General features: G+C 39.3%; 1 long non-coding RNA gene across 2 annotated transcripts; it reads left to right on the top strand.

Moving 5' to 3' along the window:
* The first annotated feature begins 19007 nt into the window (after positions 1-19007).
* LOC307036741 lies at positions 19008-21020 on the top strand. 2 transcript variants are annotated; one of them, XR_013807438.1, is made up of 3 exons: positions 19008-19370; positions 19760-20452; positions 20632-21020. It is a non-coding gene; the product is annotated as an uncharacterized lncRNA (long non-coding RNA). The 2 variants fall into 2 exon arrangements; XR_013807439.1 differs by having other exon boundaries at positions 19008-20174; positions 20329-20452.
* Positions 21021-22233: the final 1213 nt, after the last annotated feature.

The raw sequence follows: 22233 nt of genomic DNA, 5'->3' as shown, positions 1-22233 counted from the left end.
CCCCCAAAAAACAGGAATTGTTTGCAAAGAGCTATAAAACAAGAATCGATGGTGCAAACATACATTTTGAGAAAAAACTCTGTGAACTTATGTCCCATTAGCAATTGAGCTAAACTGCTAACTGACAACTAAGAATTAGTTAGAACACATATTAGACCCGACAGATTTCCCCCCTGGTCAATTAATAAAATCATGGAAATCCCCAAATATCAGATTATTTACAGTGACAACATCAGCACAGTACTCAGTACGAAGGTCTGAAGCTACCGGGCTGTTATGGCACGGGTTATTCTGTCAACTGAGACAACCACAGGCAATCATGTGAGAGATTAAGAGAAATTACAAGTTTAAGCTCAGCCAGCTAGTAATCCCCGGATACAGAGAATTCAATTAGACAGAAGGAACGACATATGAGAGCAGCTTCTTAGCCATTGAGAAAGAACCAGTGAAGATGTTTGCAGTCCTGCTACACTGTCAGCATTGACATTGAGTGCTAGCTGTGTGATGCCCCTGCTGAGGTAACACTACTGCCAATATTCACAAAACCGTCCAAAATGAATTTCAGATCCATATCCAGTGCTCCAACGCTCAGGAAACCATTCCTTCGGCCTTTCCGTTTCAGAAAAGAAGCTGAGACATACTGCATTTATATTGAGTGCATTTTGTGTACTGGATCCAGCTTTAAACATTAGGGAAGGATCTACAATACCTTATGTAATAATATAAGTAATGTAAATAGCTTTAAGACCACAATGAAGACACTGACGATAAATACAATGTTGGGTCTCTTTTTTCCTCCTCGACCTATCCCTCGCCCTCTCTCTCTCACATTAAGTAAAATAGCATTAACAAATGATGGCGAAAAAGGCTATAAATACAAGCAGTCACCTCTCAGAAAACGTTCAATAAGAGCTGTTGACAAATGAAGTAGCTATTCACCAATTGCCCTAGGTCCTGTTAATGTCTCTGAAGTTTATTAACTTGCTGTTTTAATGGTTATCCCATACGGTCTTTCTGCATACACACACACAAATACACATTCTGTGACACATCTTGTTCCATTAAGTGTGAAAGTGTTTATGTGTGCCTGAGTGTGAGTTATGCGACTGGTCGCTAATTGCAGACAAATCGCTTTGCCGCACACAATCATTTCTGTTTTTTTTATGTTTAATTTCACCAGTTGATTACCGGCGGAGTTTAGCCTCGCCATTCCTCTTCCTCCGCCACCGGGACGACTCATCCGTCTTCTCACACTCTCACTGTTTCGCATACATAATGAGCTTGCTCTGACGAACAGAGGGGTGGATTTCATAAATCATGCTCTTGTTTGTAACAGCTTTCCTCTCTCTTTCCCTGTCTCTCTATCCCTTTCAATTAAAGTAGCAGAGCCCATTTTAAATGTTGAGTGTCTGGAGACATAAAGTCCAAGTAAATTATTTCCTGTATAGTTTTTAGAATTGAAGCTATTTTGTTGCCCTTCTCCCAATATTCTCTCTAATACACCCGCCAAATGTCTCTCTAAAACATTGGATGGGCTTTTCTATTCACATGAGACTTTTATGTCTGTTGACTTTCCAATAATAAATGCCATAAAGAGAGTGAAGTATAGACACAGCATGAGGACAGCAGCGAGCCAGAGAAAAGGATATAACATTGTTTGTATCTGCACACATACTATAGAAATTGTTTATTGTTAAATGGAACCCAGTGGGCATTTACTGTGCACTGGTTATGACATTGTGCATCTGCTAGGTGAATAGAAACCCGCATTTCTGTCACAAGCACACTCAAAAGTGCTGTTGTCGCAGACTGAGGCAACTGTCTTGCACAAATATATTCACACACACACACAAATGCTATGCACGTAAATGAAAACTGCAAGCGAAGCTTAGCGTTGGTGTAATACAGTTTTTATTTCTCACTTCTCTCTGTGATCGGAAAATAAACCCGGCAACTAAATTGATTTATTTATTTGTATCACTTGCTCTGTTGCTCATCCCCTCCTTGTTGCAGATTGGATTCTCATATAAACCCGATAGATACACATTTTTACAACCCAATTTAAAGACATGTTCAGAAAAATGGCGGGGTGTGGGGTGGGTCTGTTTGATAGCATGTTTCATTTAGGCTCAATCTTCTTTTGTAGCATGCTTCATGCCCTCTGTGACATCTCTTTAAAATGCCTTGCTGGGTTGAGAAAAGAGTCAGGTTTCTGGAGGTGTAGGCACCTCTCCTTCTGCCTCTATTCTAATAGGTTCACTCTCATCAGCTAAATAAATAGCACCTTTTACTGTTCCTATTCAACAACCTCCGGCCACATAGGTTCACTTATACAGTGCGTTTGTGTGCATGTGGCAGGAAATAAAGAGAACGAGTGGCTGTGTTTGTGTGCAGACATGCACGTTTTTTCTCGAGTTCCAAATGATGTGGTAAGCTAGCCTTTGGCATGAAGGAAATTGTTGTTCGATCCTTAGGAAGGCCAACATGCCTTTAGGCTAGCTATTAGCCATGTGCTAAGCTAAAAACAATGCAAATGTAGGCCCAGGGTCAAGCAGAGGATCATTAACAGGCAGTCAGTCTCTTCAATTATACAACAGGTGATGCATGGCAGCGTTGAGGGGATGCTTACAACAATTGTTCCTCAATAAAGCTAAAGTGACACACCTAGCAAGGGGTCAGGGGAAGTGCACTACACTGAGAGTGTTTTGAGAGGGGGAACTGAAGCTGCAGGCTATGTTATTATAAGCTTAAATGCAGTGTATGATGTGTTGCTCACCTTTAAAATATATTGATAAAATCTGGATAGGTAGCTGTTTCAAGATCATTTGAAATGGATGAGGGGGTTCTGCTTCATTCCAAACTCTGATAGGCTTAAATATATGGTGCTGCTTGAGATACGGGCATTTACTTTGATAATGGTTTTCCGGGAGGACACATGTCACTAGCGGGTAGGAGGAATAAAGCCACATTCAGCTTTAACTCCAGGGCCACAATCCATCATGACTGAGGTAGATATTGACCACCTACTCCCACTTAGAATTTATTTTCCTCCTTTTTTCTTGTGCTTGTGATAAATAAGGGCAGTGTGATGCTGGAAACCACTGATGTTAATTCATCCAGACTGTGTGCTTTATGAACACTAAGAGACTCTGGCTGTGAGTGTGTTTCTGCATGTACAGTAAGCTCAGTGAGCAGCTGTGGCTCTCTGTGATTCACAAAGTTTTTTACATACCAACAGGGCCCTATTTGATCAACCCTAATATGTTCTCTAGTTATTTACGGGGGATTCTGGTGAAAGTGTGTATTTGTGTGTGCGCATGTGATTGTGTGTGTGTTTTTGCTCATGTGTGCTGTAGATCTGGTTGTTCCAGTGATTCTCTTTTTGCTGACAGGAATGAACACGCCGTTGGGCTGGCAGTGCGTCGAGGCGAGACCGGGTAGGAGAGCAGAAGAGTAGGAGAAAGAACGACAGGAGAGGAGAAGCACATCGGACACCACCTATTTATCACCCCGACTCCTTCCGTCCATTGCCAAGGAGAGAGAGGGAGATGGGGCAGATGAAGACAGCAAGGAGAGCGAAAGGAGTAGAAGAGAGGGCTGAGAAAGGGTTGAGAAAAAAAACAAGGAATCAAATCTGTATCTCAGCTTTAAGGCTTTTCTTTATGCTTGTGTTGTTCACCATGGTTCAATTCTTCCCTCATAACCCTGACGCCCATCCCCCCGCTCTCCCTTAAGTCCTCACCCCCAGCTGATTTGGTACAGCAGAAATGGATGAATAGAAAGAGAGCTGTTGGGGGTGGTTTGGGTGGGGTACTGGTAAGGGGCCCCCAGTGGAGAAAGCTACAGTTACCAAGGAGAGAGTGAAGGAATGTGCATTTCAATAGATACAAAAAAATCATCCAGTGGAACAAACTATCAAGAGAGACACTTCTACCTCCAATAAAAGCTTGATGATGAGCTGGTCGATATCCAGCAAAACGTTGTGATCTTCAGCGATCAAATTATGCATTTAACTTCCATATCCAAACTCACTCTCAAAACCAGTTTGTGTGTGTATATAAGTGTGTGTAAGTGTGTAAGTGTGTAAGTGTGTGTATGCGAGTGCCACAGGGCATTCACAAAAAAGGTTTTTATGCTCACAAACCAATTTAAGCCCTGAAATGAGATCTAAAGTACCGTCTCACCACGCTCTCATAATTAATTGAAAAGAACTAAAATAATGATATCTGGGGAGTTATATTGATAGCCATGGTTTATTTCTGACAGCTGGCTCATACCGAGCCCTGAAACCCTTTTTATTATCAAGCCAGGAAGAACAAAAGACTTAAAATCTCCATGGCTGCTCAGCATGCCTCAACTTTTTTTTCTGGTTATAACAAATTCGCTGCCATTGTCAGTGTATGGCTAATGAGAGAGGGAGAGAGGGAGCAGAGCAGACAGACGGGACTATAACAGTGAGGTCATGTTCTAAGAGCAATATTATCATATTTGTAAGGCTTTGGTTTGAAATTGGTTTGTTTTACTTGAAATTGAGAAAGAGAGAGAGAGTTAAAAAGAGAGAGGTGGACATATAGAGAGAAAGCATTTTTGTTTTATGGGAATTTGGACTCAAGCAAAGGTCCCTACCACCAGTGGGGTGATCAATTGCATGGCTAAGAAAAAGGGACACCTGTCAGCAACCCCCTACCTAGACCAATACTTAAAAAGAGGACACATACACATATGTGCTCACTCACTCACTCACTCCCTGTACACACACACACACACACACACACACACACACACACACACACACACACACACACACACACACACACACACACACACACACACACACACACACACACACACACACACACACACACACACACACACACACACACACACACACACACACACACACACACACACACAGACACACACACACACACACGCACACACGCACACACACCCTGTACACACCCTAAGCTCACATCACAACACAACACTGGATTTATTGGAGGTAGCCGTCACCTTGAACTGTCAATTCTCTCATCTAGAACATGTACTGAGCTGTCAGAGCACACATGAAGTGTGTTATAAGCTTTACAGTGTGTGTGTGTGTGTGTGTGTGTGTGTGTGTGTGTGTGTGTGTGTGTGTGTGTGTGTGTGTGTGTTTGCGTGCATGCGCGTGTGTGTGCGCGTGTGTGTGCGTGTGTGTGTGTGCGCGTGTGTGCGTGCGTGTGTGTGTGTGTGTGTGTGTGTGTGTGTGTGTGTGTGTGTGTGCCACTTTTCACATAAGTAGTCAGAAGTTGTGACAAGCAGAAAACGAGAAGTGCCACGAGAACTGCTGTCTCTGGTTGTTGCCTGTTAGTTTAATAACATGATGACTGTATCTGTTGCACTCACACACACAAACACACACACACACACAATCACGATTAAAGAAATAAATAACAGTACAGCTCTGACTGCATTCTACTGGTCACTAAAACAGGCAATTTTAACAAGACCCACAGCTGCTTACTGACAGCCGACTGCTCTGTGCACCAGGGCCTTAACTTCATAGCTGTTTGCTGCTTTATTAATGTTCTGAATGTCCCACATGAAACCTTTAATTTCCTAAAAATGTTCTTGCTAACTTGGAAAAAGAATACATATAGGCAGACATTTTGCTGGATAGAAACATTTTGCAGTTGCATCTTAGTCTCTCTTTACGAGCTCAATATTTAAAGCTATTAGATTAATGAACATCTAAAATGTCTCAATTAATCATGCGTGTTTGCGACATGTTTCAGTGCAACAACTCATATCCTATATTTCATTTCAATACAACCTTTTTTATAGTCATAATTTATATTACAAAATGTGGTACTCAGCAGAATCATGTTTGTACAGAGTAACTGCAGCTGAGTGGTACAGAAAACCTCAGCATACGTTGTATTATAACTATTAGTACTAAAAAGGAAATTCGTAGTTGTATGTTCTTTGCAATGTTTAGCGTATATTAAATGCTGGAAACTGCATAATAATACTAACATGTGGCTGACTTATGAATGTAAACGTTAGAAATGTATTTTGAATATGGTGGTATGGATGTTTGAAGAAAATTATAGTTTTCCCTGTATTTGTATAAACTTCTTAATTATTTATGATTTCAATGTGTATATGAAAAGCTTTCAAGAATTCAACACCACAGCTTGTAATGCATGACAGGCAATGTCCATTCATTTACATACTGTGGAGAAATCCCAATGGATTTCTTATTAAACATTTCCACATGGTCCACTCCGTTTCATCCTGCAAATCCATGGTGCAGGATTATTATGGGTGAGGGGCTAAAAATAATGAATTTAAAACTACTTAAGCACATTTGAAGGGAAAAGGCAGAGGTAACAAAGAAAGGAGAATGCCAATTTTCACTAGATGAATGTTTTGGCACATTCAAGTACAGACCTGCAGCAAGACACAGACTGCCAGAAATATCATCATAGGTACCATTATATTTATCATTATAAATATGTCATTATACTGTACATTTATAGCTTATCATTTCCTATTGCACTAAGAAAATATTGGAATAATGTCTTCACATTTGCATTTCAGGCGAAACAATTCAAAACATAAATGCTCTTGTGGTGTTCAGCATTTCTTGTAGCAGCTGGGTTTCAAAATTGCTGTTGCAAGACCACACATGGTTAATGCCATTATCAGCAGGAGTTGGCTGGTAAATTAAATGTCCTCTGACTGACTTACACAGACTGCTGTGTGATGGCCGTGATACTGCCACCAGAGAGGAAAACAATTAAATGAAATGTGTTTGAGGAAGATGCTAGAACTGCAAATCAATCATGCATAACAAATTCCACATATGTTGAAGTACTGTTATTATGATCATTCAGCTAATTTATTGTCATATAATGTACAATCCTACGTAACGCAGTTACATTGAAGTAATATGGATCTCTCATCTCTCCGTTTCACTCACTTTCTCTGCCTTTATCCAAGGCTGGATTATCAAGTGCTCCCCTGCTTTGTACTGTGTATTTCATATTAATTTAGAGCCAATGAGGTATAAACCAGCCCCAGCCTTCAAAATTACCTCCATATTTGATGATTCTGCTCCTCACGGTGTATGTCTAATGTTCAGTGCTATAACAGAAGATAGCAATCCATCAAATTAACCGCAACCTTTTCAATACCCTCGTTGCCATGAGCATATATTTAAGAGAGATTTTTATTTTTAGATTTCTTGACAATATACGTATGTTCTTCTCTACTCATAGTGTTGATATGTGTGTAGAGGGTAAGAGACGTGTGGAATTGAGTCAAAAAGCAGCTCAACTTATAATGTTGCCATAGGGCCCAGGTTGTGATGAAGAGTCACACTCGATGGTGGAGGGAAAGCCGATCATCAGAAATGTTGTTTTGAAATGGGTATTATTACTGTGCACATTTTCAGACAGTCTCTCCTTTTGTATGAAAAGGGACAGAAATCATTGTGTGAATAATGAAAAAGGAGAGCTACAGTAGTAGAGAGAAGTGCAAACCCTGGCTGCTTTCTAACCTCTGGCCAATCAACGTGGGAAGTGGTTGTTGAAACTGGATAGTTAGTTTTAGAAAGTTATTGTACAGTTGGTGCACTATCAGTGATAGATGGAAGAAAAAAACCCTATTTAAAAACTATAAAACTACATCGCTGAACACATTGTGAATGCAAAATATAATGCACAAGGCGACAATGTGAATCATCCTACCAAGGCGGATTTATGTGATTTGTACCAAATGAATGTGATTGCAAAGTGTGTTTTGATGTGGACTATATAGTAATATTCTGTGTGCATTTAACATACACATTATCTACATCCAGTCCTCTTGTACTTAGGTAGAGACAGCAACAATAACTAAGTACAAGAGAACTGGTACAACAAATGCAAAAGTCAGCTTTGCACACTGTAGCTAATTTATATTTATGAAGTTTGTGAGTTTTAACTGCGCCATATATATCCTACTGCATGTTTTTAAAATAGCTAACAATCTGTGCTTGTGTTTTCTTCCTTCATGGCTTTTCCTATACTTCAGCCAGCACCATAGGACTTATACACCCTCATATGACACACCAGACACATGTTTCATAGGCAGTGGTATAAATAGCCTTCTACGGGGAAACCAAACAGAGACAGGAAGACTCAAAAAGCATGCTGGAAGACTGCAAAAGGCACAGCTTTCACACACTTTATCAAAGCAATATTGCCATGCTTTTCGTCCTAAATGACCTTCAGATGTCTTCATAGCTAAAAGCCTGACAATGTGAATAGAAATGTGCTTCGATAAGTGTCCAGAAGCTGTTTGCCTTTTAAATTTCAATATAGCCACATTTTGATAGTGTCATGGTCTGTCAGTTCTCATTGTTCTTTTCAACCGGATTCCATTTAGATCTTAAAAAAACTTTTATTTGACTACAATAAAAGCCAGCAGCAATAGGGGAGGGAAGAAAACCTCAGTGCTCAGTGCACTACTGCTTCGAGGCATGTTTGTATGACGCCATGATGAATGTTAATAGCTGTGTTACCATGCAGCAGCTTGTCCTTATTAAACAGATTTGATTACCAGAAAAGAAAAAGATATGCAAATACAACAAATGTTTATTAGATCATATCGACACCAAGATCTGTCTTTTATTTGTCAATGTGGGTGTTAGCCATGCTCCCTCGTCTTCCTCTGCTGTCTCTAGTCTCACACAATTTACTGGATACTTCTTACATTCACCCCTTTAAGACAACTATGTTATTTTTCAAAAGCTGAATCGTTAGCCATATATATATATATATATATATATATATATATATATATATATATATATATATATATATATATTATTACACTGTATAATCTCAGTCATTTTGATCTATGGGAGAAAATAAAGCCAGTGGCAATCTGAGCTGAAATAAAACATGTCAGTTGTCTTGGTAACAGACAGGAAAAAGAAGTCTATGCAGAAAACAAGTTTTGCTGCATGGTGAATGGGACTTTGTTATTTGTGTATTTTGGGTCCATTGTTTCTCGGCACATACACACAAGGTTGAACCCACAAGCTCAGAGCCACCCACACATGCATAATGTGTAAAAAAAAAATCCTGATATTAATACTGAATCTACTAACATGAGGTGACTTCTATTTGCAATCTTGTGAGTTTTGAAGGGAACTTTTCTTATCAAACAAGTCTTCCTCCCTCCCTCTAGCCCCAACCTATCTCTCTTCCTTCCCCTGTGTATCTGTGTCTCTCCTTGTCTATCCGTTTCACGCAATGAGAAGTTTCTCGATTTTCATTTTGTCTTGACCCATTTTAAAAAGAGAACTGTCAAATAGGCAAGATAAAAGTGTGTAGTGCATATGCAAGAACAAATGTGATTGTGAGTTTGCTTTTGTGCTTGCGGATGGGGAAATGTGTGTTTGCAATGTGGTGAAGAGATTTATATTCTTGTCATTGAGACTTGAATTATCATGATTAATAATTCAGGTGATAACATCCCCAGTTTTACCCTCCTCCTCTCTTTTGCACTGTATGTTTGCATTTTTCATTTTATTTATTGTTTTTTTCAAACATGCAATGTTAAACATCCACACAGCTAGATATTAGATTCAGCAGTTTCTTTTTTACTTTCCCACAAAGTTCAAGGAAACACTTGAATGGCAGTAAAGTCACACCGCAGTGTTGAATCGTACTGGTATCTGTGGTTATGGGGGAATAAAGTACACAGCCTCCTCATAAATATTATATGAGGGAATGACAGGTATACGGGATCAATATGCAAGCAGTATTGAATGACTTTAATGTCTCATACTGACTGGTCATCTCAGCTTTGCCTCTCAAATGAGGAGACGGACAATGCATTAAGCCAATTTAGAAATTACTATATATAGATATGCCAGAAAGAAAACACACAACGTGACGTACAGACGGATGTTTACAACAATATACATATAAACGTGATTATAATTTAATTAGTTTTATGTTAAAGAGCAACTTGCAGGTTTAGTTTTTTTCTACATTTATGCTTAAACTTGCTTGAAAATTACAATTAAAAAAGTGAATGCAGGATTTGATATGTTTTACGAGACATGAGGGCAGGAATTCAGAGGGAAAGGAGCCATTTTGAGCTCTGCTCTTAAAAACGGCTTTTTTTCAAGGTCATACGTCAAACGCGTCATATTACATCACAAAGGGTAAACATCTCAGCTCTCTGACCGCGGGTATAGTTAGTAGTTGCGTTGAGCAGTTGTGTTGAGCGGTTGTGTTTGTCACGGTTTGTGAAACAAGCAGGACCCAAATGCAGATTTAAACTGAAACTTCCTTTATTTCAAGGCTATGAGATATATGTACAATGACAAACAGAACACTCACCGCAGAACTAGTCAGGGAACAAGACGAACCGACCAAGACAGACAGACAACCCAGAACTTAAATACACACAAGACTCAATCACACAACAAGACACAGGTGAGGAGGGAGGAGAAAACACAGGGGCCCAGGTGAACATAATCAGACAATTAGACACACCAGGGAAACTAATGACAAGAGGAAAACACAGGGAAAAGGACCAGACAATAACCCAAAGGGAAACATGACATGGAAAACAGCAAAAACACCCAAACCTACAAAACTATAAACGTGACATAACATGAGAATCGTGACAGTGTTTTAGTGAGCTGGTATTTTTCGGTAGTTTTACATTGTATTTCACCATTTGTAATCATGGTGCAGTATTGTGTTTGTGCAGGTTGCACAAATACCAGCCTGTCAGGACAAACGTTTATCAGGAAACCGTATTACATCTCCCTCTCCACCCTCTCTTTATTTCTTCTAATCCTTGGCTGCTCCTGGTCTCTTGGAAGCCTAGCAGGCTCACAATTATAAGGTTGTGGTCCGTCATATGCATTCGAATATACATGTTCAACTTCTTCTGTGTCTTCTGTGTCGAAACTAGCATTGGGATCCATGTTTATTAATACGTTACACCGGCCGCTCTCCCCCTTGTTTCCCCTTTGCTACGTCACACGCGGGAGGTCACGTGGGGAGGCTTTTTTGATGCGGAAGTAAAAATATCTTACAAAAACAACGCCAGATGTCACTGTAGTGTATATTTATGTATATGTTTTTGAAAATCTAGTGTATTCATCATTTTCCTACACATTTATTCACAGGTGTCTTTAACCTGGAAGTTGCTCTTTAACACCCTGTTGTTTTGGATGTTTTCTGAAGTGTTAATGTTCAAATCTGCACTTTTTTTTCGTTATTTCATAGATATTTTTAGATTGAGTTGCACGTTGAGATCTGAAGTGCGTTCACAAATAAATGCAGGAAAGACGTTGTCGCTCAAAGCTGGCATGAAACCTCCAGTCGTCTATTTATGGGAGTTAGAGAGAGCACTGTTTCCCTCTTTTCCCTCCATGTCTACCCTCCAACCCTTCCCAAGTGTCATGTTGTCATGCCAACATCTTTTCTAAACCAGAAGACAGGAAATGATTGCAACCAAAAAGCTCACATGCATGCACACACACACACACACACACACACACACACACACACACACACACACACACACACACACACACACACACACACACACACACACACACACACACACACACACACACACACACACACACACACACACACACACACACACACACACACACACACACACACACACACACACACACACACACACACACACACACACACACACACACACACACACACGTTTGTCTTGACTTTAGGAACAGCAAAAACCAACAAACTAAAAACACAACCAAAAACTAAAGGCACTTCTGAGACAGTTGAGCAACCCTGCTAATGAGGATTGTCACAATTTCAGTTTGAAAGCTTCGGAAACACATGTGAATTGAACCTTGCATTTTCATTGTGTTACATTTCTGTAAAATAATCATTTGTTGACCTATCATACAGAGGGATTAACAAACTAAATTCATCTCTGGAATAGGCAAACATATGTAAAAAATAATGTTGATGTATTAATAATGCAGCATCTATCTTATTATAAGTGTTCCCTATGCTTCATCTTTCCTATATGCATGCAGTGCCTTCGTTTCAGCTGCATTTGCTGATGCCATACATATGAGATCATATTATTCTCACGTATTTATTCAAATCATCTGTTCATTTATATTTAAAGCGATATAAGTTGCGACTGAAATCTTCTAGGTTTTAGAATTCTCTCCCTATTTTGGTCGATGTGATGTTGCTCTTGAAAATTGCTGTTTTCCCATCGGAGGCAAATAACTTATTGAAAGTCACCGGAATGCAGCAAATGAAGTTAAATAATTAATTATAATGGTACAACCACATAATGGCCATGCTGTCCTGATATGAGGTACATGGCAAAGCTTTTAAATATAACATAACCCTACACTAACAAGCTACACTGACTTTTTTTCAGCCAAGCGGGAACAGGTGTTCAGACTGTAAAGAACTTTAGTGACCTGCACTGTCTTGAGAGTAATACCACAAGTTGGCCCACTAAACACCTAACTGGATGACTTTGCATTGGTTAGAGTTCGTTAGACTGTTTTTCCACTACACTTACAGATGGGTTTCTAAATTCAGGTTCAAAGGTTTGAAGTTAAGTTTGATATCATAAAATGACATACTGTAGAGTGAAATGTAATGCGAGAACATAATGAGACAAGTGAAGTGAGCCTTCAATGGCAGATCAAGGTTGCAGAGGTGGGGACTCGAGTCACATGACTTGACTCGAGTCAGACTCGAGCCACATATTTTTTGACTTGAGACTTGCTTGACTAACATTGATAAAATACTTGACTTGACTTTGACTTGGTATTCATGACTTGAGACTTGACTTAAGCTTGAGATAGATGACTTGAAAGGACATGACTGTTTAAAATTAAATATTTGCGTTTGTTTTTGCAGTGAGATATTACGTTTAGTTTTTTCGAAAAACGTTATTGGGTGATTATAGAAGGCAGGACTGTCAGTTAACATGGCAGCGGCTAGCTTTACTCCAAAAATAGTGAAGTTTGGATTCAAGGATTATTTTGTCGATGACGGTAATAAGAAGAGAACAGCGGTATGCAGGGTCTGCAGCATAAAGATCAGCGACACGACCACCACAACATCCAACTTCATTCGTCACTACAAAAAAAACCACAGAGAAAGGGGCGTAATTGTGTTGTGTTAGCTAGAAAGCCAACGTTAAGTTTAAGCTACGTTAGACTTGGTTTCAAACCGATTAAACATTGCAAAGAGAAGACAAAACGGTAAATTAACACTAGAACCGCCAAGGGATTCATTTTTGACTAACCCCGATACTGACGGGCTGTCAGGAGAGAGAGAGAGAGATAGAGAGAGAGAGAGAGAGAGAGAGAGAGAGAGAGAGAGAGAGAGAGAGAAGAAAAGAGATGCCTCGTTTATTTCCCCTGTGTTATTATCAGAAGTTACTGTAAACTTTTGAATAATGTAGTTCATCTACTTTTAGTAGTTTTTTAAATGTTTTAATTATGTTGTTTTTGTTTGTAGAAGTGCATCATTCCTTTGTTTATTGTAAAAATGAATCTGAACTTTTTTATCTGTTATGGTGATAAACTGAAGCAATTTCAAAATTAACCCAATTAAGTGAGTTTTAAATCGTCCTACTTAGTTTATAAGGAAATTATGAAGAGGAACAAATTAAATGATTTGAAAATGATATCTATGTAGGTGCTGACTCTGTTGGTGGTTAATTAAATAAGTGTAATGGCAAATGCCATATACGATTTTCCTACCTGGAATTCTGCCTTTTTCAACAGACTTTTTGATTGAGTCCTAGCTATATTGTCTGCAGTTCTAGGGTTAATATTGATCTAATCAGTGGCGAGCCGTGACTTTTATACCTAGGCCCTCTGACCCCCATCCCTTCCCTCGAGTTAGTACGTCACAGCGTATACTTCAGCGGAATATCAAAACAACGGCCCGGGGTGCAAAACGCATTAATGAAAGCGACCCTCTACCACACAAAACAACACCTGTAAATAACCCTATTTGTGTTCTTTGAAATTGAAAAGGATATTGCATTGTGTTTGTTACTTTCGTTGCAGTTGTATGTCTTAAGTGTAATTTGGCATGCTTTTATTTTGAAGGCGAGTTAACGCTGTTGACAGGAAGTTGTTGCTGCTATGGAAACAAGAAAAGTTTCACAGCGGGTGGAACTTGTCATAAAGTCCGCGATAATAACACCCCTCGTTCAGTTCCTGGGCCCTCAGTGAATTCATAGCTGGACCGCCTGGACGTCCAACAGCTCTTCTCTTCAAAGTAACTCGCAGAGACGAGCTTCTTTCATTTAACCCTTCACATTCCAACATAAACTGAATAGGCAGATTCGAAGGATTTATTTCTTTGGAAATGTTATTTTAAATACAATCAAATCAAGTTATTTTGGTAAAACTAATGAAAAATAGAACTAAAAAAAATAAAAAATAAATACAAATTATTTTTTGTAATGTTTTTAAATATTATTTTGTAGAATATCTTAGGCCCTCACAGAGGGCCGAGAGGGCCCTGACGGCTCGCCACTGGATCTAATATGATTGTCATCGGTCTAAATCAGATTTCAAATGACTAACTGTGTATGTAATGAAGATCATAGTGTGGGTTGAATCCATTTTCATAACCACTGTCTTCTAACTGATTTAAATGCGGAAACTGGGCTTATTCATCAGAATTTCGTATGACTTGACTTGACTTGCTTGATCTGAGCAATGACTTGACTTGACTTGAATTGCTTGACTCTCACCACAGTGACTTGGGACTTGCTTGATACTTGTAGGTCAAGACTTGAGACTTGCTCATGGCTTGCACATGTAGGACTTACTCCCACCTCTGCAAGGTTGTGATGAAAAATCCTCACTGGACTTTATTTGATAAAGGAAGGAAGTGGTAATGTGATATTGATGTGACTGGAGAGAAGAATGGGATGTTTTAGCTCACAATAGGAAGACAAACTGCAGTGGACAGACGGACAAACAGGAAGCACACCCATAGTGAACTGAATGATTTGACATTACAGATGTTAAAGTTTGCTTGCATGAAAAGATAAGAGTTAAAAAACTCTTCAAGTTTTCAGGTACCTGTGAACAGAAACAAGATGAGCCCTAACTGGATGATGTGTATTCGCTTCCTGGTCCTGCATTAACCGTGCTGTCAGTATAATTCAGGTAGCTTTTTCAATAATGCATCCCTTGCTGTACATTATCCTACTTAATACACTGCTACTTACAAACAAAATCAATAATTTGTCATTATTACAAATTATACTGTAGCATCGTAATGCCTTCAACAAATTAGCCTTAGCTATGTATTTCATATTAAACTAAACTTGTATTTAAAATTGTATTATTTAAAACTTTGAGAAATGTATTCATAAAATTCAAAAACATTGAAGTGTGTTTTCCTGCTACAATTCTGAATACAGTTTTTGGTATTTTCTAATACCCACTTAGGTTATTGTGGCACAACCATGAACCGTTTTGACTTTATCTTAATCTTGCTGCTAATACAAGTATTAACTCTAATTGCCTGTAAAGCAATTTTTTGACACTATGCCGAAAACAGAAGCAGTGTAATATGCACAGTATGTGTGAGTTTATACACGGCACTGTGGTAATATACCCAAACTCTTCATCTTCCATGAAATATAGCGTATTAGGCTCTGATCCATTTGGTAACTTTCCAACAGTTGACTCATCACAAAGGCCCCACTTCTGCTCTCTCTCTTTTTATCTCTCTATCACACACACACACACACACACACACACACACACACACACACACACACACACACACACACACACACACACACACACACACACACACACACACACACACACACACACACACACACACACACACACACACACACACACACACACACACACACACACACACACACACACACACACACACACACACACACACACACACACACACAATCATGAATCAGCTGATTGTTAAAAGCAAAAAAATATATATTTATGACTGTATACACATCATTCCAAAACTCATTATTCTAAGGCCTGTCTTGGCAGGATTAATATAAGGCCTTGCGGTGTTTGTGTATGTGTGCGTGTGTCGTTCTGTGTGTCCTGCAGTAGTGTGTAGTTGGTGGACTGATGGAGGCCTGATTGATTTGATAAAAATGAAAGCCATTGATTCTGTCATGAATTTACAGCACCTCATTTACATAATTCAGAAAGCTGAGTTGCATCTTAGTACAGACATTAATGGAAACAGTGCTCCCTGCACTACCACACACACACACACACACACACACACACACACACACACACACACACACACACACACACACACACACACACACACACACACACACACACACACACACACACACACACACACACACACACACACACACACACACACACACACACACACACACACACACACACACACACACACACACACAAATATATGCCTACCAAGCAGACAGATGCTAACATTAACAAATCACATGTGACACACGTTTGAAGTATGTTAACTTCATTACAGGAATGTTTTATGTGTTGTGTAAAGCCAGGCAAATAATTGTAACCTTTGCTTTCAAAGCATGTCTGTATATAGTTAAATAATCGTCAACAATGTAAAATGACCAGGTAATCATGGCTGGATTTAACTAGCTATATAATTGAGAAAATTGCAAGTAAATGTATGTCTCTAAGAGGCTAAACTTGGCTTATTGCTGTGACTCGTTCCAATACAAAATGTTGCTAAAGCTGTTGTTCCGTTATATTCATTGGAGTAAATATATCAAATGACTAAGGTTGGACTAAAGTCAACAAAATATCTGAACCAACTATCTGTTTGGCTTCCCGTCAACCCCGACACAACAAGTGCCATTAATACCATAAACCACGGGTGAGAATTACCAGAAGAGATCAAAAGCAAATGCATGCTGTGTAAACAATTATGATGTCATATAAACAACAAACAAGAGCAGGAATTTCACAGAAAATGTGTGAATATATATCAATCATTACCAAAAGAAAAAATCCTATTGAGCAGTGTTAGGCCGGATTTAAATATACAACATTTCAATCAGACACCTTTCTGAAAAATATACCTTGCTGGTTCTGTCTGTTAGCTCACTTGGTAGTGTAATATACAGTAGGTGATGCTTAAAGAGCAAAAAAGTATATATTAAGGATTGCAACACATTTATCTACTTTCTCATCTAAAACGTAACTGTTTATCCAACTTTCTGCTCCTCATGCAACACTATCAGGTTGGCTCATTTGGGCTGTCTTGATGAAAAATTTACTTCATCTTTTCTATTGCTGCCTAATTAATTCCCCAGTATGCTCCATCTAAATCCTGGTGATGCACTTAGACTGTACCTAACCCTAATGGATGGTGTGGTTGTGGCCATAAAAAGGGTGTTATTCCAAGACATGTGGGATCAGGGGTAACATTTGGCAACAGGAAGCTCTCCTGTTTTGTGGCGATAGCGCACCAGTTCTGGAAAGCACCGGTACATACTCTGGCTGCAAGTAAGGATACTCTTTCGCTGCCACAGATTTGCATTTGGTCTCTGCTTTGATATATAGAGCAGCATGGATAATACACATGACCACTTACTATGATCTACTTCAAATTGACTAAAAAGGTTTCACTCATCAACTTCAATTGAAATGTTACAGTGTGTTTATTGAACAAATCATTTACAGCGCAGTTCAAAGGTGCTTATAAACGTTGTGTGTGAATGTTCCTCAATGACCTTGGAAACAGTTGTTTGTATCAGTTTTTAAAAGGACTTGGAAAAGGTGGCAATTTAGTTAAGCTCTTCTGTCAAACTGATCTGTAGTGTTTGTTAAACTACTTAGATATGCCACTAAGTTATGAATGCTTCATAGAAGAAAAACTAAAGAATTAAAGAAGAAATTATAAGAAAGCTTTCCGACACATGACACTTTAAATGTTATTTAAAGAAAAATACTGATGTAGCAAGCCGGAAATCCTCAGGCAGTTTGTTCCACACACCTGAGGAGCCCTAACAGCAAACACTTGGTCCCCTTTAGCCTTTAAGCATGAGGGGGAACAGTCAGCAGAATACTGCCTCAGGATCTTAGGCTGCATATTGGTTGGTAAGCAGGCAGTTCTGATATATTTTCTGGGGCTAGGCCATGAAAGGCTTTTAAAGTAAAAGGTAAAATTATAAAATCAATCCTAAACTAATGGACAGCCAGTGTAAGGTCATTACAAGCAATAATGTGTTATTTTTTCTTAATTTTGGTTGGGGTCTTGCAGCGGCATTCTTTGCACAATTTGGATTCTGTGAAAATATATGTGATTTATACCCCTAAAAGACCATTAAAATCGTCCAACCATGATGAAATATAAGCATTAATCATAGTGATAAATAGTAGGGATGGGAATTTGAAAGCAAATGTATATTCGAATATTCGACCCCCCAAAAAACGGTTAACCGGTTAACCGAAATGTACATATCCTCTAAAAAAAAATGGTGTAACATTTTTTTTTTCCCAAAAATATTCACTTTTCTTTTTTTCACCCAATTTTTTCTCAATAATTTTTGGAAATAAATACATACATGTTCAAAAAGGGGAAGTAACCAAGTCGAATTTGTCAAATGTATTGAACTGGTGATCACAGTTTGACAGCTTTCATGTGCGATTCACAATCAGCCCAGCTGTAGAGAAGACCCTCTCAGCTGGAACGGAGGTTGCGGGTATAGCAAGGTATAGCATGTATAATATTATATAAGTTTAATTTGGCATAGTTTGATTTCTAGACCCCACTCACTAACCTGGTCGAAATATTTCCACACATTACTCCTTTTTGACGCCATGTCTGTTGTGTAGGACTCTTCTTAGAGTGTAAATAATTACCGGACTGACTAGTAAAATATGTTGAATACCGGCAAAACTAAATCTCTCCAGTCAAAATGTGTATGTACTTTGTATGTAAGCAGCGCTTATTGTTGTTTAGGCTGGCCACTCATGTGTCGCGAGTGTTGACAGGGGGCGGGGGAGCACGCTCATGAACTGTTAGCGCCGGAACCTCGCAACGGCTGCGGAGCGCATTTGCGCCACATTTGGGCCTAAGATGAGGTTTGAGTATGCGTGATCTGCATGTAGGGAGGGGCAGCAGCCATATCATTGGCTAGAACCAGCGCCGTATAGACTGAGAGTTACGTCATCTCCGTTCACTCCAATGGACCACTTTTTTACAGCAATGGCGGATCGTGGAGCCTCTCAATCGTTCCCCGGAAGTTAGCGCCAAGGCTAGCAGAGCTGTAGAGTTGCAGCATAATAGACCGTTCGTGACGGACTTTTAAAGGTAAGAAGAAGTTTAAAGATTTATATTGCGGATATTATCAGTACATCTGATTCAAATTAACATGTGTATTAAAGGATGTCATTGGATTATCCCTAAATTAGTAGATTTAGGGAACGTTTACAGATAACAGATAAAGCTAGGATAACGGATCAAGTTAGCAACACACGTTGAACAGCCTTTTAATTGTAAATTCCGTTCTCTTAATGTCATTTCATCCAACGTTGTTGAATTAGGAAGAGGGGCTTCTAAACTGGATTGTATGCGGGGGTGGAGGGAGTTAAATATTAGATAAATATAACTTTGGTGCGTGTAAGAGTGAGTGTTTTTAGCAGAGCCATATTGTGTCCTTGTGAATATGTTGATTATTACCTGTCTGTATAATGTTGCAGCTCAGCTGATTTTTGATTGATGGCAAAGGGAGAGGGACTTAAGTGAGAGTGAAAACACAAGGTAAGTTTAATACTACTGTTTTATATAAGTAAGCATACTAAACATGTATTCTATCACTGTATTATATAAGTAATCTTGTTAGTAACCTACTGTATGCCAGGTGGAGGGCAGTGATGTTACAGGTGGAGGAGCAAAACTGCAAGACTGCAAACTCACAAGACAGAGAAATCAAAGTTTGTTCTCCAGAGAAGAGGTTGATTTCACTTCATTTATTTCATATTTTCTAAAGATGTGGAAATGGCAAAAAAAAAAACTTGAGAGCTGTAACCAAGACAACTGTATCAACATGAGTAGAGAGCCACCAAGGTTGTTCAAGTCCCTCTCTTACTCCATTTTGCCAACCCAAACTTCCAGGTACATGACGGGACACCTTGCTTGTTTTTGTTGTTTGCGCTCCTCTGGCTGGGTGCTGGCAGGTGGAGGGCAGTGATGTTGGCAGGTGGAGGGGCAGTGATTTGAGCTGTTACACACCAGGCTCAAACTTAACACATTGCATCCTTCTTTGCAGTGTCCTTATTCCTGGAAGGGGAATCTGCAATTCCTGCAGAGTTTTGCAACCCGTTGGTCCGCACGCAAAGCACATTTTTAAAGCCTTCTTAATTGTCTCCTTGCTCCATTTCATCCCCTTTGTGGTGAGTCTGCATAATGCCTTAGGTTGGTCTTTTGAAAACATTTTCTTATATTTGTTGTCCCTAATTTTCATTGTTTTCTTGAGAGCTGCATTTTCCTTCCTGATTTTTCTTAGTTCAGACTTTGCTTTTTTGTTGATTCCTTCTTGGCTCTCTAATTTTCTCTTACATTTTTTTAATAGATCTGTTTGACTGGCTGCTGGTTCCCTTGTATGCTGACTGGCTGCTGGTTCCCTCGTATGCTGACTGGCTGCTGGTTCCCTCGTATGCTGACTGGCTGCTGGTTCCCTCGTATGCTGACTGGCTGCTGGTTCCCTCGTATGCTGACTGGCTGCTGGCTGAGTGGGTGGTGTCCACCCTCCCTGTCTCTCCTCACTAGCCATGTCCTCTCTTTCTTCACCCTCACTTTCCTTTCTGTCAGTCTCCTCATCCCTTCTTCCCTCAATCTTTGAGACCAATGTAAGTAGAAAACATGGCACTGTAGATTTTCGAACATTTAAAATATTATACCACTTAAAAATAAGAAATATCACTTTTGTTACTAAGAGTTCATACTTATTATACCTGTGTCACCTTTCACTCTATAGCTGTGATCATGAGCTATGGGCTTTGTAGATACAGGTCCCGGGGTGAATCGTGGTGCAGGGGCCCTTCTCTTTTTGACCACAGGGCGATGCACGAAGATGGTGGGTATAGCCTCTGCTCTCAGCCTAGTCTTGCCCTTTTTTGTCTTGACAAACTGGTCTGCATCAAAATGTGCCTGCGGAGTGACTTGAGGTTACTTCACACACAGAACAACTCAGTTTTGTCTGCCCACATACATATTCCATAGTGGTTGAATACACAGTATTAGGAAACACTTTATACTTACTGGACATGTTATACTCATTACATACTGTATATAAAATATGACCAAGAATGTGAGACAACTTTATAGAAATTCATATCACATCTGTTACTGATGCCATTTGTCATACTTTGTTAAACTCACAAATAATAAAGTTCCATAACTTCAGTTGGGAACAAAGACCACACCTTATCTCCCCAAGGCAATTTCCCATCCAATAGGTGTGCTATATAGGTGTGTATAACCCTTTCTCCTGTCTGTTACTCCCTCTTTCAGCACAAGAACCAGAGGGGGATTCAATGGAGCCTGAATAAAGTATTCAGTATTTAAAGAATTCAAAGCTATAAACAGCAACAGGCTCTTTAACCAAGGCACTGTTAGCCTAACATGTAAACTAGTTGTTCACACTAATCCTAATATTATCACTTAATATTAGCAAATTCTATTTTATTTTTTAAAACATATTGATGTAAATACATACACATATCGATTTGTTGTATAAATATTGCAAATCAAAACCTTTATTCACTAATAATTACCAAAAATCGTAGTTCTATCTCCTGTTATCAATGCATTCACATTGCCCGCCATGAACTTCCGGGGAACGAACCTCGTCTGCATAGACCATGTGACGATAACCGTTTTTGGACTTCCGCTGTCGTAACTCTTCTATCTATATGGCGCTGGCTAGAACTAGCTAGATCTGATGGATTTGGACATAAACACGAGTGAAGTATAACCGGCCGTGGGAGAGAGAGACCAGCACCTGCAGCTCTGCCGGCTGTGAGGGACCGGTGACCGGAGCAAAACACACATAGACGTCAACTAACACATTTAGCTATGGCACTGTCGTATATATATATACATTGAATTATTCAATTTGATAATATGTAATCAACTTTCGCATCACTCTAAAAAAATAAATAAGTAAATAAAT

The sequence above is a fragment of the Notothenia rossii genome (genome assembly GCF_949606895.1).
Source record: "Notothenia rossii genome assembly, chromosome: 1".
Lineage (NCBI taxonomy): Eukaryota > Metazoa > Chordata > Actinopteri > Perciformes > Nototheniidae > Notothenia > Notothenia rossii.
This window is presented reverse-complemented; position numbering and strand designations above follow the sequence as displayed.